Here is a 19,080-nt window from a genome sequence, read left to right on the forward strand (position 1 = left end):
TTTATTAGCGTGCCGCTACAGTTCTTAATCAAAAATTAGCGAAATTAGTTTAATTTCGGTTGAGTTAATTTGAACTTCTGTAAATATGAATATGTTACAATTTATTTTTAACAGAAGTGATGTGACGTATTGAGAGATAGATATTAGGGTTTCCAATTTACACTAGTTATATACTTCATGTTATTTGACACATCACTCGTATCAAGTTTTATATCAAGTCGAATTTCAAATCAAACATCGTTCACAAATCAAACACCGATCGACTCGTTTCACCTTCCAGACAAAGAATCCACTGAAGAGTTTGCAAATATAATTTGCAAGGCACACTTGGCGCGTCAGACGCACCTCAAACTTTTCCTTTCGTCGATATGTACAAAAGAGAGTAGTGCACTTAGCGACACACCCTTGCTTGGAGACCGTGGCAACCCGAGCCACGAAACCAGTCGCAACCGTAAAACGGCGTAATTACGCGATCTAATTACGGAATAGCGCGTCTACCGGCATATATGCACTTCGTACACAATTGCACCTCCATAACATACGGTGAACACGTTTCCACCTGCGAGTCGAATTATGACTGGCAAGAACGAATTACAGTTGCGATCTACGCTCGTCTGGAATGCAGACAGTAACGTCGTTGCTCTTCCGAACAAAATGATCCTAACTTAGTCAGCCGATTTTACATTCGCCGTGGTGAACATTCAGACCGTTTCTTTCGTCGATCGGTGGTAAAACCGCTTCAAAGGCAGTTACAGCGGACGCGTTTATTATTAAGCGGCACTGTACCGTATCAGCAACGCGATTCAATGCCGCTCGTAAAAAGAGAAATGTTGCAGAGGCTCCGAAAAAAAAAAAATCTAAATTATTGGAAGTCTTCTTTCAAGCGTAAAATCGATGTTTGTAGGTAAATATTTCTGATTCTTTGTAACTGCAATTTTATTTAGTTACAAGATATGAAATTTCGTAAAAGTATTTAAAAATTGAAAGTTGAAGCGATTAATTATAAATATGATTATATTCTGCAACTAATGATTTCTATAAATGACAATTGAAAAATATAATTACACACTTAAGAATGTGTAACTTCTCAGTTACATAGTATAGCAGGCGATTAATCCTCTGTTTTTATAGAATTTATATTTATCGTAAAATATCAAACTTGGATCAGTTTCACCCCATAAAGTTTTAAAATTTAGGAACACTGTACAAATGAATGTTATTCTTCTTGACTTATAGCGACAGAATATTCGGAATATAAACTTCGCGGTGAGCTTCATGATTGAACATGTTGGACGCCAGTCGAAGCTTCGTCGACCAACAAGAAATTTATGGGAACGAATAGTTCGCTTCTGCACGGGAGCAAAACGATCGATCTGTTGTGGCTTGTTTAATCAGAACGGTAGCAGGTGGTTGGCAGAGTTCCGACTTCGATTCGAGTAACACGATCGCAAAAGCTAATATTTCCTCGAATATCACCGATTGGATTTGAAATTCTCACGCGTATATTTCGACCTTTGGCTCCTTTCTATTTTGACTATTGCGTTAATATCGTCGTCGAATATTTCACCATTTGACGATCGCTCTGCTTTCTAAAAAAGGGAGAACCTTCGATGAAGTTTGGAATTCGTAAAGCTGTTGGCCAACACGATCGTCGAAAAATTATCGTTTCGCAGTGAACTCATCGTCACTCTATTCTACACAGATCCTTGTAATCAAGCGCCAATTGGTTTTTCCTCTGACTACAAACGGACTCCAACTTTTTCCAACCGGACAGCATTCAATTACATTCCAACGACTTATTGGTCGCCTTTGTGCAGAAATTTCGAGGGACATCTAACGAGGTTGACAACCGAAAATCAAGTTCTGCCGTAAAAGGACTAATTGCGACAGGAGAAACGCAATTTTCCAGAAACCCTGAAACGTCATGAACTTCAGCCCTACTTTTCCCCTCCTCTTGCCTCGTTTTCGTTCAGTCTTCTTTTCACAAATTTTAATCCAGAGAAGCAAGGAATTAAATGGTCCCCGAAGTTACTCAATTACTCCACTTGCCGTTAAAATACGATTAATACCGCGTTGAACTTCATTCTTGACTGGAGAAATAATTTGGCAACCGAAAAAGAGAACAGACGAGTTTTCATCTGGTAAAATTCTCCCACTTTCCCTTCGACATATCTCTGATTATCCGTTGATGCTACTCTTATTGGCAAGTGGGATCTTTTCACGGGATCTTTAACTAGTGAAAGAAAAAAGGAAGATATTTATTGTAACCTGATTAGCTTAAAACAACTTTGACCGATTTGACTTTTAGTTTCGTTCAATTAAACTCCTTCAAAGACCGTTTTATCTATTTTTCCCGATTGCTTGGAGAATACATGATCGGTTTACGTTTTAGAAACATTCCACAAACTTACAGCAAAAAATAACAGGAAACGATTATTCAATAGCGTGTGAATTTCTAAAAACATCGGTATTATGTTGTATCGAAAGAAGACTTGGAAATAAAATGCTGACTAAATATATATAATAATAAAATACTAATATATACATATAAAAAGTTTTTTCTTGTGGAAATTGGATCTCCCGTGTCATCTCTTTTACTGGATCTAGTACACTAGAAGAGAAAAAAGAAAAAAGAACAAGGTACACGAGAAAGGTTCGAATACGGGATTCCTTCAAGCTTCCGGAAATGATATTATCGTGTATTCGCATAACGCAATGATCGTACAATGAACGCGTGGGTACCCTCGTCAGAAAACAGGATACGCTTCTGCAGTGGGAGACAATGAGATTTCCTCTCTGGTTACGAAAGCTATTTGCTCGTTGCGTATTCTGGACTAAATTAGATTAAAATCGGCGTTAAAAGTTTGTTCTCGTAGACACATTCTCTTTCAACTGTCAGTGCAACTGCTTTCGTTACACACGAACACTACACCTAGAACTGTAGCGAATTCCACCTGCGTAGTTATTTTTCTGTTGCGAAAACAATAACATATTTCTGCGATTTCATGAGTTCACGCGAACGTTTTACATAGGTTCTATGATAATTTGTTCAACGTTATTTCGCCCATGCGCCGCGATTTGTAAGTTACACTTTGCCGTTGTTTTACTGTCCTCGGCTGTTTCTACACTGCTCAAACGATACGACAACAACACGGAAGTGTGCTTGGGTCGTGTTTTTATATTCCAGAGCGAAGCAGGGGTGGGATTTTCAATTATCGTAAAGTTTGAACTGCTGCCTCCTCACGCAGCGACACCTGAATCAACCAGGATTTTACTTTATGTTTTCTCAATTATCCAACCCCCTATTACTCCCCGTTTCCATTATCCGTTTCGTCAGAACGTATCCTGCATTTCGTCACGAAGATAACACGTTGCAAAAGTGGATGCAGAATTCAATTTTAACCGGCTAACGCTTCGTCCTATGCGATATAGTTTCTTAACAGTCGATAAATTACTATCGGTCGTAAAGACGAGATTTAATTAACTTGGCAATTTCGTTACTCCGACTGCAACTGACGTTAACTTTCAAAATTAACAGCGCACGTTACTACTATCTCAGACATGTAGTTTCTATAATTGATTTTTAACGGGTTCGCGGTTTAACGCGTTTCTTACGATAGTACATCTACCCTGGTCAAATGTATTACCACAGGTTAGCTTCTCGTTCGCGAAATATTTTCTATTTAGCCTGATTCCTAGAAGAGGCTGTATAAGATAGAAGCAAGATTAAAGAGCTGACGTTTTTTTTCTTTTTTTGCAACTGGTAACGGTAAATTCGAAAAGACCCGAAAGATACTGTCAAGTCGGAAGAACGAGAGGCGCGACGAACCGTGTCAAAGAACGGAAGAAGGAATTCCTTTTCTTTTCCGCAATTACAACTCTCTGGAATCTTATCTGATGGATTTTGTTCTTATTATCGGAGAAAAAGCTGGGATCGGACTGTCGTAGAAGACGGTGCGCGCGTAGCTTAAATGTATCTCGTGCTTAACGAGATCTTGACGCGGCGAGACTTTGACGAATATGATCAGCGATCGCGAAACGTTTCAACGAATAAACCATTACCGTTTCACAAAGTGTAAAATCATTCTGCTCGCGGTTCCGTTTTACGAGCTGTTTCGAAACGTAGTACGAATGCGGTCGCGGTATACGAATCGCGATCCTTGAAATAACACCGCTGTAAATCTTCCGTTACAGCGAACGTATGAGCAAAGTCGTACGATGACGATATAGGAGAATTGATCGAGTTAATTCATTACCCCGAGTTATATGATGGTGGCTACAGCAAAGCGTGTGTTGGAGAACGTACCACGACCACCGGTTGGTAACGTTCTCGTGAATAAATTGGCGGGACGCCAGATTACTTCCAAAGTCAGGAGAAAAAAAAAACTGATGGAATGGAGACCCTTTTAACCGGCCAACTCTGCTGTAACCAAATACGACAATTACGAAGGGACCTCCATCCAAGAAATATTCGACGTTGCTTTCGACGTTATCTATTTAACCTTACGAATGAGCTTTCGTTTCTACCGTGTTATTTAATTTAATGAACCAGTTAATAAACGTGTATTTTGTTTGCACGAGCGAATACGATATCGAAATGGACATATATGAAAAAGTTCTTTTATGTCTGTCAAACAGTTTCGAAATTTACTCACGATATTGAAATAAAAATGTATAAAAAGGTACTTTTATATCCGTCAAACAGTTTCGAAGTTTATCCTCTTTTTTTAGTACGGATTATATTTATCTCTCTGTGTTTGTTAATATGTTATCTTGCAATCGCATTGCTCGATGCAGCAGAACGTCTCTACAAGTCAAACAAAGTTGATGTTCTTTCCGTATGCCGTTTCTCATGTCCCGTTAGACTTGAGTTTTTCGCAATGTGCCACGTCGAACGAAACTCTCCTCTCAATACGTACAAAGTTTCCTATGTACAGGAAGCGTGAATAAGTTCCTTGACGACATATCGATCTGTAAAACTCGGCGGAGACCACCCGCGTTCGAGAGCTCTCGAGGAATCTTCAAGAACGTCGCCGTCTCTTTACAGATACTCCATTACATCATTCCCTCATCGGTGTCATTGCGGCTCCTTAAGCCGGAAATCTTTGGCAACTTAATTGTTCCGTCCCTCGAGGAACGTCCTACGGGATTCAACATCGATCATGGAATTAAAGGTCGAGCATTCTTTTCTTCGTCACGCAATTACGATTCGTTCCATTCGATCATCACTCCGGATTAGATACAATCGGAGACAAAAATAATTTTATTTTAAATTACGACGATTAGTGAAAACATTAATATAAATAGAGTTTTCGTTAAATGATACATACGGCTAGTTTAGAGAAAAATATAAATATTAGTGTAAATCTCAATTTCAATTATTTACTAAATGATATATGTGCTATAAAGATATATAATAAATAACGCTTAAGTATCATACTAATACTAGTTCGACCAAACATCATCGATGCCTACTACCACTATCTGTCCATTTATTTCTGTTCCCAAGTGTGCTTCATGATCGCGATAGCAATCATTTCGCTATATGTCAAGCATAGCGCATAATTGTGTAATTGCAAAGACGATTAATCCACCATTTTATAACGAAGTAGCATAAAGATCCTCAGTATTCTTCACGGTTGGAGAAGCATTTTTAATGGTAATTTTGTATAACCTATTTTGAGTAACATTTTTCTATACACGTTACCGCCGCTCGAATTTAGTTTGTGAGATATTGGCAAAAAATTTCAGTTAACTGTAGATCGAGATCACACTACATTTCGTATGCAGCGGTCTTATATCATAACATATGGATTTCTTGATCAATTAATTATTAAATTAATTGATTAACTAGTTATAAGTTTAAGGCACCGGGTTTAGTCTAGATTAGGATAAGGTAGTGATAAAATCAGATTGAAAGTGTATCCTAAAATGAGCTAAAGCTGATCTAAACCTTACCTAAATCTAATTCGAATTAAGTCAAATCTATCCCAAACATTAGAAACACGATATATTCTACCTAGCACACTTTCGTGCATAACTTGCAAGGTAAAGGCGAGCGGCAAAAACATATATGGGAAAAAGTTATTCAAAATAGAGTTCTTGGTAACATATTTCAAGGCCATCGAAATCGGCGGCCCCTTTTCTGGACAATTACCGTTTCAATTAATAGTCAGATTTTTAACGAGTTTCGTCGAAGACCCCACGGATTTGGTACGTGAAAGAAACTTTTGCGCAGACTTACATACTACTTAAATGCGACGAGAAGCAAAAAAATCAGTGAGTCGTGTACACAGAGACACACGTCTTTTGACGAGGTTGGACGCCACGCTCGAGCGACGTGCTCGTCGCCGGACCAAAAGGGGACAAAAATACATCGGCGAGTAATTTTAAAGTTGCGCAAACGTCTAGAGGCTTGACATTGTTTCACTCGCATGCGAACGAGCACGGGAAAATATTCTTGAGACGAATGTAAGCAGAGGAAAGCGTGCATAATAGCCGTGGCGTGAAGACGAGACGAAATTATTACCGTGTCCTAGGTAACAAAGAATCCTCACCTCGGCCTTCGTATTTGGAGACGTGGTCGAGGCGAACTGGGTCAGTTACGTGTTTGTGTGCATGTGTGTGTTTCGCAGCTCGCGGTTGCTGCGGGGCGCGTGAATTCAAGACCGTTGCATTGTCAGCACGGAAAGGAATTATATCCCGAGATGAGGTATCGTTTTCCACCACCTTGGAAATCCGTCATAAAAGTTGCCGGAATTAATTGCATTCTGGTAGTTTCTGTTCGAACTGAAGTTCGGTCAGTCCTTATCTAATCGGAAACACCACTGTTTTATAGGGTAATTAAGTAAGGTTAATTCGGGAAGAAGGAAAACTTCGTGGCGTTTCAATTAAAGTAGTAGGCTAATTGAGCGAGAGAAATTCAGTTCTTCTTTGTATTTGGATCTTGGACTTCTGCTTTCGTACTTTTACTTCTTTTCATTTTTGGTAAAATTTATTTTCAATTAAAAAATGCAATCCTCCTTCCAGAAAACGTTTGCGTATAGCCGTACTTGTAGTTTCTGTGCTTGAAAGATAGCTTTAGTAATGGCGAATCCTCTTTCGTTTAAGTCTTTCTTCTCAGTGTGTTCGCAACGAAGCTTCACCCCTGACATAAACTGTTTTATCTGTTAATTTGAGCAGTCTTTTCAGGAGCAGCTGCCTGGAAAGGATTTACGAAGGATTTTCCAGAATTACGAGTCAGCTCGAGCAGCGATGACAACGATCCTACGTTCGAAAGCCAAGGTGAATGCAACGCACTCTAGCAACGCATCGGCACGCGAATTTTATGCGTGACGTAGGATCGCACTGAATGGACAGCCGCGGCGGAAAGGATGCGGTTAACCTCGCTAGTTTCGTGTTTCCTACGAAGGTGAAACGTTGATGCACACACGTGTGATATTTGCCGCAGGTTCGTAGAAATATGCCGCTTCTTTTCGCTCATCGACCACACGACGATTTCTTTGCAACGTTTAAGGAACATCGCGTGAAATACTTTCGGAAATTTAATACCGAATCGTTCCATCTTTCAATCGTTTTAATACGTCTGTGATTTATGTTAATAACCAAAGTAATTTCCAGAAATCGTAACGCGAGGTGAATTAAAGCCGCTCGTGAAACATCATTACCATTTATACTATGGGAGATTTAAAATTGAAAATAGCCCTCCGAACATGAAGATGACTCACGATCTTAATATCGTTCCATGAAAACTCACATAAATTGGATCGTAAAGCAACTTTACTCGAAGATCATTCGTTTTAAGCTAATAGAAGCGAGTTCTTCTTCCCTTGTAACGAGCTACGCAATAGAAAATACATTACTTTGATGAACGATTAGTTCTTTTTTTTATATGCGAGACACCGCAAATATTTCATCAGAGTCAATGATTGAAACTTTTTTCTCACTCAAGAAAGAAAAAAAGCGATTTGTACGAGCGAGCTTCGACTAAATTCCTTTTCTATCTTTCCTTCTGCAACTGACGGATGATGAGGTGTGCGCGTTTTTCAAACGAAGCCACGGAAGTTAACCATAAAATTATCTTCCAGTCTTCCACACAAATAATTAACGATGAAAATTTTAACGTCCGCACGACATCTCTTTACGGATGTTTATATCGTTGCTCACGGCGGGAAACGTCGCGTACATAGGCAGCGAGATCCTCCTTCGGTACAAGGTAGGTTCTTCCAAGACCAGTTTTTCTTTAATACGGCACGCCAGTCGGCTCTTCATGAAGTAGTTTCTGCTGAACCAGACAATGGACGATGCAGACGAGGCAGCCTCAGGGGGCTCGTATTTCATTGATATTGCATCGTGAATTCCCGACCTAAATCACATTCTGATAGCCAACCAACCCCCTTGCGCTCCATCCTTCTTCCTTCCTCTCCTATTTTTGTCATCCTCTCTCTTCCTCTTACTCCTTTCACTTCTCTTCTCCCTCTATATAGCATGGCCATTCTATCTCTCTCTTTTACCCCTTTTCGCTTTGTGTATCGTATCGCGAAATTATTCACAAGAGGAGCCTCGAGGAAACTCGGAGAACTCGAACCGCCTTCTGCCGTAGGCCTCGTCCCTATTGCATCTGTTTGTAGCCATCTCTCGTGATCGCGTGCTTGAATATCCCATCTGGACCTCTTTACCGGCTCATTATGCATAAATTACGTAGTATGTATTCTATGTGCGATTCCCGATGTTTCTTCGTTTCGCATGACAAACCATTTCTTTCGTGTACGTAGCGCGATATCGTTTCATCGTATTACATAACGAACAGGTTAGGCTTAGTTTTATACTTATCGAGATTATCAAGCGAATACGTACAATATATCGAGAACAGGAATGGAATTAAGTATTAAAGCTGGAAATATATCTGTGACTTGGTTGTTCCTAGAACGTTTATTTAAAAAATTCACATGTACCATTACGAGAAATGATATTGAAATTATATAAGGGGTGAAGAATTTTCATTGAATGGTCCGGATTACTTTTACTTACTCGTTACTTTGCTTGGATGATTGCTTTAGAGTGGAAGAAAAGAGAGGAATCCCATTTTATTCCCATTCCTTCAATTGCTCCCACGTGATTTTCACCGAGTACCCAATCAGATCGAAGCAAACGAAAAGTTTGTTTCCGCCGCACCGGAAGGCGATTAATCTTCGTTCCTGTCGAATTAATAATTCATTCCGAACCGCCCTTAGACTTTGACGATTAATCGTCTTCCCGTTTCGACTTCCTCTTCCTCTTCTCTTCCGTATTCTTCCTGGCCATCGTTTTATCTCGCGGAGAAATTATGCACGAGGCTTCGGGGAAATTTAAGACATAAGAAGAAACCGTTTCCGACCTATCCTACTTGAGAGAGGGAAACAGACAGACTACGCGTTTAATATTATTCAAATGTTACGAAATAACCAGCAAACTGTCCCCTGTTTAAATGAATACTTTGATAAAGTATCTCGCCTATCTTTTAACCACGAATTACCTATGCGCTAAGTTGTTTTCATTTCACCTCCGGTTTCTTTCATTTTCTTCTCTGTCCTCTGTCGAGCCAAGGAATTATTCGAGCAAAGAACTTAGGGAAAGATGGAGCGAGAATTCTTTTATCGCGGCATCTGTTTCGAGCCTATTTTATGCGGAGAACTGTTATAGGCTGCACAATTCATTGATCGAAATAATTCATTTCACAAAGCCTCTTTAGTCGTTGGATCATGGAAGGCAATGAATAATCGAATTGCTTTTTCCTTTCAACTATTATTCAATGATTTTATACAGCGATACTGTTCAATTTGTATGTTCTATGTCGATCGTTTCTTCTCGATACGTTTAAATCAGAAGACGTCGATAAAGATAGACTCGTATAAGTCTATATTAATTCTATAAAAATGGAAGGAGATCAAACATATTTCTTCTTTCTGATTTTCTTAACCAATTAGTTTGGAATTAAAAAGACAATGATAATTTGAAGTCATCATTGCCGTTATTAAATTTAATGATTAATAAACAGAATAATATTTAAATTCATCTTACGTTTTCATTTCGTTGTCTTGAATGAAAAAGGCATTTGATAATTTGATTTCATTTTCACCGTTCTTAAATTTAATCATTAATAAACAGAATAATGTTCAATTTCATTCTACGTCTCGTCGTTCCAAGTTAATTAAGCGGATGGAAGAAAAGATTCTCGGCTCCGTTCAATTTTTATCAAAGCCATAATATTCTGTCCCTATTACGAGGTAGGTGACTGTAAAGGGAAAGTGGAGAATCGTCTGAGCGACGACGACGATACCGTCAGTTTGTAGACATTTTTGATCCGTCGTGCTGACGCGCAGGAAGTTAATTAGTGTCGAGTCACCCTCTCTCTTGTAGCCGTTCTACGGCGAAAATTGTTTTCCAATATGAAAGATCGATGACCCCGTGTTTTTACGCGAGACTATCATGCGTATATAACTTCGTTGACGCCGTTAAAAAGGAAAACGAACACTTTCGTTCAGCATTCATCGGCAGGATTTCACCGATCGCGAAGTTTCACCGTCGTCCAAGTAAGATTTTTTCCCCACTTTTTCACCGATAAACGCGAACGTTGTGAAATTCTATTTAGATTAGCCATCACATCCTAAACCGTTTTCATCGCAGTTTCAAAACCCCGGGCTTTCCAGTTCACTAATAAAATTCATGGCACAACGTAAATTGTTGGAATAAACAGCTTAGCGGCGGCAGAGTGTCTGTGTTCGGTTAATCGTATACAAAATAAGGAAATGACTCGAATGAAATTTTATAAGCGGCTCCTGTAGCGTGTACACGCTCGCCATCGCAACATTTGCATTCTACATGCAAGGAAAATTCATCACGAAGTTTCCATTGGCAATTAATCAAACGAAATTTACGTGAAAGCTAACTAATAGAGTTACCATTAAATAAATAGCCTCGTATTAGATTCGTGGAAATGAAATATTGTTCCTCCGGAGTGTAAACTTCCACGAACCATTAATTAGATTTTGTTCTATCGTCAATTATCAAGCGCATTACAGAAGAAGAAATTTCCTATAAATAACATATATTGAACGTTAAGGAGATTTATTAACTCCGTTATTGTCCACCATGAATAATCGAAATGTTCGCCTGACTCTCCTGTGTGAAATTAAATTTGGGACAAGTGTCATTGAGGCTGCTGGAGACATAAATTTATTAAATGTAGAAGCTGCAACAGCACCGTTCGCGGGATTTTTTTATTCAAGGAAGATAATAAAGGAGCGCATTAAATGGTACAGAAACGATCTTTGTTAAATACACGATGTCATGAAGAAACTAAGCGTGATTAAAATTTAATTCGAAGAGACATTTAATTGCGCATTAACCTGATAACTTAGAATTCGTATTCTTGCTCGTTAGTATAACTTCTTTGCTGCTTCAAATCGTGAAACAACTCGATTAATTTAGCCAACGTGTCCGACTGTAAGTTTCCAAGGTTTGAACTGGAAAGAATTTCGTATTTCGCCACGGTAGCAAACGTTTATCGATCGTGACGGGAATACTAGCCAGGAATCACGAGCACCGAACGGTTCTCGGTCCTGTTCTTTTCCCTTGGCAAAAATGTAACGCGCGCCGGGTATAATTACCTTGCGTGACGAACAGCAACGAAAACGCGGCGAGGTTTCGCGAAATTTATAACACAAGGCGCGAGCTCTGCTCGCGATCTTCGTGAAACGTAAAATATCGCGTTACGATAGGAGGACGAATGCAGAAATTTAATAATGTACACGCAAGGTAAGTACTAACTTTGTATGCACCCTTTTTCGATAGCGCAATAACCTTACGACTCGGACATCCGATATGTATTTAACTTTTTGTTTGCACGTTTCACGTGCGCAATGTGTGTAGGTATGTTAAAATCGAAATAAAACTTTATGGACGAACGTATAAAAAGTTAATGCTTTTCTTTAAAGGTTTCGCTCGTTAATTCATACATACGTATGAAATAATGATGTTGGTAAAAAGAAAGAAACATTCACTGCGATACAAAGCGCGATATGCGTATTTTCGAAACACTTAACATTACAAGCGTGTAATTAAAAAAATGCAAATAAAACACGCATTACAGAAAAATGTGTACATAAATTCGAGTACTGTTACTGGAATGCCGAATATGTTTGACATCACTAACGAACGAATGACTTTATATTCAGAAATTCATACAATCATCTTTGATTTCTGTAAATAGACGTACGGTATACTATGATTTAGCTACTCGAACCATTCTCAAACAAGAAATATCTCTTTCGGTACATATTACATACCTACGACTTTACGAAGTTTGATGACTCAAAAAAGAATGCGGTAGAACATGCTAGTGAACCTACACATTTTATTTTATAGATAACCTGTATATTTCTTAGTCATGTCAACCATTGAAATATGCATTCCTCACTCGATAAGGAAAAAAAGTATGTACAAAAGGTTCTTAAGTTCTTACTTGTTGGTCTTGGCCCGAGCCATGTTGTCCCAGCTACGAACAGGGCTGTTCAGCTTGCTAAAGGACAATTCCCTCGATAAATAAGCAGAACAGTGCCAGCTGTGCCTCCAGAAGATACTTCCGCTCACCCTTTCACGATTCTTCAGCGACGACACCACACCTTTTTCACTCATTTCACTCGGCGTTGACGATAATTTACCTCGTCAAATATGATTCACACGTGCACACTTTGGCCGCATCGCATTATTTCGATAATTAACGAGCAACATACGTTTCCGGAAAAATATCGTTTCCTGCTGCGTCCGAGTTTGACAATAACCTCGTGCTCACATTTTGACGTTCATCGATCTATCGAAGTCGTTACACATATTCGCGAAACTACATACTCAGACACGTTCATGGAACTGGGTTTGTTTTTTTCTTTTTTATCTGGCTCGGCGTATTATTGATCGGGGCCGTTATCAATCACGGGAAACTCGTGTTACGAACTCTACATTTTTATCACGCTTCACGGAATCACAGCTATTCGTTGTTATCGCGAATTTCAGCCAGCGTCGAGATGTTTTCACATTCGCTTCGCATCTGTATAGGAAACAGAGAGAAGAAAAGAAACAAAATTGGTGAACGTATCCGAAAAGGAAATGATTACGACAAAGTTCGGTGATCGAATCCGGAGTACAACGTACCATCTATGTACCAAAAGTTTTACCAAGTTTCTGGAATTTCTCTACGTGACCGGTTTCACGTACGGTCGACATTCAAGGTACAACCTGCATGGCTCAACTGAACGTCTATCGCAAGCTGTACGTCTTCGTTCAATAAAACATGTCAGGTGAATTCTTAACATTTCACTAATCGTAAGATATGAGTTCGAACTTCAGAATTTTGCGCTATTATTTACTTAAGCGTTAATTTGTAAATAAATGAAATATTAATTAGAAACATTTACAAATTAGAGGTTTAGTGGAAAAATAGTACAAGAGATATAATACTTTTAACTTTAAATGCAAATGCAACAGATTAAGTTAAACTTTAAGAGAGAAATCTATATGTTCTTTCACATTAAAACATGTTAATATACGTATTCTAAAATCCTCTAGACAAATCATTCATTGTACTTACTCTTTTAATATTTTTAGAAAAGAATGAACTCGTATCACTTTTCCACCAAGATCCTTGTATGTTTTGCAACTAAAAAGAAAAGATATTCGATCATTCGATCCTATAGATTTCGCAGAAATTCTTAGCGATTTTATCGAGGATACCTACGCTTCCACGTCGCGACAGATTTTACATTTTTAACGCTTCTTCGAGGTTCAAGGCTCACGCTCTTGTGACTGTTTTGATACACAGGAAAGCGTCCAGTGTTTCCTGATTGTTTTCATCGGTTCTCGACTATTTTCTGCGAAGTTGATGGGATTTCTCGAACCAGATTTCTAATATTCGCGATATGATGGAACAATCAGCGTGGAAAATCGAAGTCGACGTTAAACCAAAGAAGAGCGACCGAACCGCAGATCGATCGTAGACAGACAGCGTCCGCTTCCGATCGAAAATTGTTAAGCTTCCGGTTAATTCAACGGAATTTCAAATGATTCTCAGGACGATCGACAGACCACGGTACATCTCTGGTCGATATTCTCGAACCTTGGAATTCCGTGCGGAACGAGTTTCACTCTTAATTAACAGAACACTAATTCGAAATCGCTGACTAGAAACTCCAACTTGAAATTTTCCCGATAATTAAGCGTTTTAGTAATCAAATAATGACGTGGCAACTTGATTGCATAATGATTCATATCAACAGACACGATGAATTTTCAGGAATTTCTTGAAAGTTACAACAATTAGAGAAAAATTGATTCTGCTCACGTGAAAGAATTGCAGATGAAGAATCAGACACGAAGGGTATGTAAGTAGTAGTGTTCTTTCGTCGATTCTTTCTGTCTTTCTTTATGATCTGACTAACGTTCGACGAATTCTCAGGGTTCAGCTAAGCGGAAGATGCGAAAGACGAGCCACGGATGTGCTCGATCCGAGGGCGAGAACGAAGGTGAACAGGTTTGCAGCGAGAATCTCACGAGTGCAGGTCCACGCGAGACGACCTACTCCGCTACCGATGGACCTGCAAACATATTTTTGACCGTTCAAGGACGGTCGATCCTCAGAGTATCATCCTATGTGTGCGCGAAACCAATCCTCCTTTTTCGCGAAAATCAGTCGCGTTCGTGTTTGTTCCCTTGAATTTCCTTCGTTAGCGAATTCAATAAATTGGCAAAGCAAACAAACGAATCAAGCGAAAAGCAAAATTTCGCATTGTACAATCGGAATGAAATTAAGGATGATAAAATTCAACGAATGATATACGGTTGTTAAAGATCCAAAAGTATAAATTTGATATGATATTCTGGCACGTTTATACAAACGACCTAGTAGATATCGATTGGTTCATTAATTATGTAATAACGCGCTACGAAACGGGGCATCAGATGATGCACTCTTACGACCAAAAAAGCAATGCGATAAAATAATAAAAAGCTGCTCCAAAACACACGCGACCTGGTGAGGTGATAAATCAATACGCCACACGTACCGGTAACTATGTACTATGTACATTTACAATCATGGAAACTTCCTGGCCAAACAATACTTCAATAACGTTCTGATCAAACGAGACGAAAAAGTAAATTCATGTTACTCACCGGTAAGAACGCAACATTGCGTCGCCAAGATTCGATCACCGTTGTTGATTTATGTTTAAAAAGAGCTTTTATCGCTTCCACCGTGAACCGGTACGACTCGATTCGTGCGCCGGTGGACGTTTACGAAAGAAGAAAAAGAAAAAAGATTAAATAGAAACCGTAACATACCGCATCAAGGATTTCTGATTTCTAGGGTGGCTGGTAAACAAAATGCGCGCGAAGGGATGCGCAGAAAAGCGAAGAGGAACACGTTGATATGAGCGATAAGCGAACGTAACAGAACACAACATGTAGACGAGACGACAGCGCGCGGTGTACTGGCATCTCGATCGCAGCGCCGCGCCAATACACCGGCGCGTTGCGATGCGCCGTGGCAACCACTTGGTTCGAGCCGGTTCTCTAACCCAATGTACCGGCGGCCACTTGTTCCCTGCATAGAAACACCATGCATATTCGAACTGCTGCGCGTGACCATCTCGATAAAATACAATATATGTGTTTTGTAGGTACGACTTTATATTCGATCCCTCGGCGAAAATAAAATTCCTTACAAATACTTAAATACTTCCTTAAACTTTTTATAGCGTACAAATATTAATTGTTATATTTTTAATTGTTATATTTTTCGTTGATTAAACGATTTTACGCTTTTGAAACGTGAAAGCGAAAACAGTCGTGAAAATGAATTCTATTAACACGTTAATTGTAGAACGTAAGTCGCGTGTTCGTTCAGTGTGACTGAAATTTCTTTTTTTTTTTTTTCACACGTTGAATGTCGATGACGCCAACGTAGCGTCACCTCCCTCTGAGTAAGATCGGTACCAGACTACCGACACCGTCGTGAAATTACCTAAACTCAACGTCATAATGTATATTTCCTTATCATTTCCAACCATATTGGATCTTCTGTCAACGCAAAATTTCTAAAGTTTGTCGAAAATATAAAAGAATTGTTTTTATATCACACTGTTGCGTCGTTATGAGTGAATTAATTGCATGTTAAAGTTTGCGTTAAAACGTTACACGCGTGAAATATTTGTTTGAAACAAACGTCTTTGCTCTGAAAGAAGAGTGAAACGAGAATAGAACGTAAAAATTCGCGAGTCGCAACAGAGTTAAAAGTTGATAAGACCAGTTGATTCGCGAGAGTACGGATTTATAAAATATAAGTCAGACGTTTTCCCGACACGCTGGAATTAAATATCTACGATATTTGAGTCACGAGACTCGATGCCGTGGAGTTCCGACACGTGAGATGACATACACGACGATTCACGACGACTCCTACGTACAAAAGTTCGATACCAATAACTCTGGATATGTAGGAAGCAGGCAAAAGTAACCTCGGGCTCGTAGGATTCGATATAATCGACTCATAGGTTCGAGAAATCAGGGATTGTAGAAAGTCCTGGAGAGTTTAAGACTCTGAAACAATAAAAGCTCTCGAGTAGTTTAAGCAACGGATAATCCCTATAAACAAACTTTGATGCATACGTGTGGAGAATGCCGAATCTACGATGTTGTGGAATCATTCAATCTACTGGAATTTAGGAGTTTTGAAATTACTGGAACATTCGGCACCCACGAGTTTCTGGGATCCTCGAGAACATAGAGATTCGTAAAAGCTTAAAGGATCATAGGGCCTTTCGGTTTGGGTTAGGTTCTTGATTACTTTTACAACCTCAAAATCTTTAAGAATTCAGCGATCGTCGAGATTCAGGAACCTTGACTTTGAACCCAAGCGTCGATTTTGAGGTCTTGGTAACCTTGGTGTCATGGAGATTCTGAAACATGGACGATCCTGACGTTATGGGAATTCTAGGGCTATGGCAGTTCTGGCGTCAGAGGAACGTGACGCTTGTATCGATCTTGGTGTTATGGAAACTTCAGCTATATGTTAATTCCCTGGACGCCACGGAGATCCTGGTATCTTCACAACCCTGACACCTGGAAGGATCTCGAAATCTCGCTAACTGTGGAGAGTCACAGAGATGTAAAAATTTCAGGAATTTTTGAATGTTGGCGATTCTGGCATTCTTGGGAAGATCGAATCTTGAAAAAAAGTTCACAACTAAATTCTCTGAAACTCGTGGTATCACGATGTTTTTTTTATATACCGAAATTCCAAATTTTTAGATTTTTCAAACTATCCCTCGCTTTTGAAATATACTGTCAACTCAAATGTGTTCAGAGTTACATGGATATAACCTCGCTCGTTTGAAAGAAAAGCGTATTAAATCTCACAAGTTTCGGGTCGGTTGCGTTCTTTTTTTTCCACATCCACTGTTCTCGATATCGACTTTTGCGCGTTTGGGGTCGAATCCTTTCCATTTTACGTGCCCGAAATCCTCTGTATCAAGTCTCACGTGTTCCCGAGTGATACAGAGCTCGGAACAGCCATTGTTAGTGTCGTATTCGCAAGCTTATAAATCCGATATTTTGACAAATAACAATTCCTATATTCGAAATTCGCTGCTGTACTACATTCGTGTCCTCGTACTTTCTACTATCACTTTAATCATAGTCATTCACGAAGACGCACGAGATATGTGAATAATAGAGTCAGAATCTCGAAAACCCAAAGAGATATCCTGTTGTTTTAGCCTGACTTTTTTCCATCATTTCCCACCGGTAAAAAAAAAAAGGATTCTGGAAGCACACAATGCCATTTTTATCTGCCTTCCTGGCGACTTCATTTTATCCTCCCAGTTTTTACGAGACCGACGGTTCTCAGGAATCGCTTGTTTTTTTTCTTCATTTTCCTCTTGTTTATTTTCTTCTGGGCTGTGTTGAACTTTCTTTATCGTTTGCGAATTGAGCTAGTTTTTGAGGATCTCGTTTCGTAGCGTCTTAATTCCGCCATTCAGATCATATCGCGAGGAACTTCCCAACTCGGAGCAGCTTGTGGTATTACTTTGATATCGATGATAACGATGACAGAGTTGTGAAACACGAACGAACGATCTTCTTTTCAAACGAGAAACTTTAAATATCCAGTTATACGAGGATAGTTATACGAAACTAATATTAATTGGAAGCAGATTGATTAAAGTTTGTCGCTTGACAAACTCGATATTTTACTAAATTGGGAAAAAAGTACACAGATATATTCCTAATTGTACTTCAATGTTGAAAATAGACATATCTATATATTCTGTTTTGGATAAATTCTCGGTTATTAATAGCAGTATCTAAAAAACCAGTTAATTGCAGGCTCGAGATCTTAACGATTTCGATGAAGAAATCGCAGAATTATCGATAACAATTACATGCTTGCGTTCGATTAGTAATGATTTTAGTAATTTTTATCGCGGCCCTGCCAATTAATCACGCCCGTATTCGATAGATTCAATCAGGCTTATGAATCACGATTCGTAATGCTTACTATTACATATTACATAGTCCTTCCTTATCACATACTATGTTCGAATTGTTCAATTCCTCGTTTGAGGTCTGCTTCGCAACGCGCTGTTTTGTCTAACCTATCTTTTAGATAGAATAAAATCGATCAAATACAGAGACGCGCGATCAATTTTGCAATCTTCTGCACATATATATCATTGGTCTAATGTCTGGAGAAGAAAGATTTGTAAAGAATTCGTCGTGAAATCGATGCAATTTATTGAACTCGATCATCGAATTATCGATCGGTGATTAATCACGAAGGTTTCAATCAAGAAACCTCGCGTTAAAACACCGTGTCTTGTAGAAGCGGAGATTAGATCAGCGCATACTTTCTGTGTATCGTAATACAGCTAAAGCCAGGTCTTAGCGTTCAAGCTGGTAGAACAAAGGCGCGTAACGATCATTACATTCGGTCGTTAATATCAAACGTCTGCACCAGGTATGCGTGTGTAGGCGCTACCGAATGCATCA

General features: G+C 39.2%; 1 protein-coding gene and 1 long non-coding RNA gene across 12 annotated transcripts in view; one reads left to right on the forward strand and one right to left on the reverse strand.

Moving 5' to 3' along the window:
• The window catches only part of LOC117208292 (serine-rich adhesin for platelets), a 134,720-nt gene that overhangs the window by 52,670 nt on the left and 62,970 nt on the right, over window positions 1–19,080 (reverse strand). The gene's annotated exons all lie outside the window — the stretch shown is intronic.
• LOC117208297 lies at window positions 6,259–7,877 on the forward strand. Of its 3 annotated transcripts, none has more exons than XR_004487665.1 (3): window positions 6,267–6,839; window positions 7,183–7,450; window positions 7,621–7,877. It is a non-coding gene; the product is annotated as an uncharacterized LOC117208297 (long non-coding RNA). The 3 variants fall into 3 exon arrangements; XR_004487666.1 differs by having other exon boundaries at window positions 6,268–6,839; window positions 7,192–7,450; XR_004487664.1 differs by having other exon boundaries at window positions 6,259–7,450.

Source organism: Bombus bifarius, unplaced genomic scaffold (genome assembly GCF_011952205.1).
Source record: "Bombus bifarius isolate JDL3187 unplaced genomic scaffold, Bbif_JDL3187 scf7180000008058, whole genome shotgun sequence".
Taxonomy (NCBI): domain Eukaryota; kingdom Metazoa; phylum Arthropoda; class Insecta; order Hymenoptera; family Apidae; genus Bombus; species Bombus bifarius.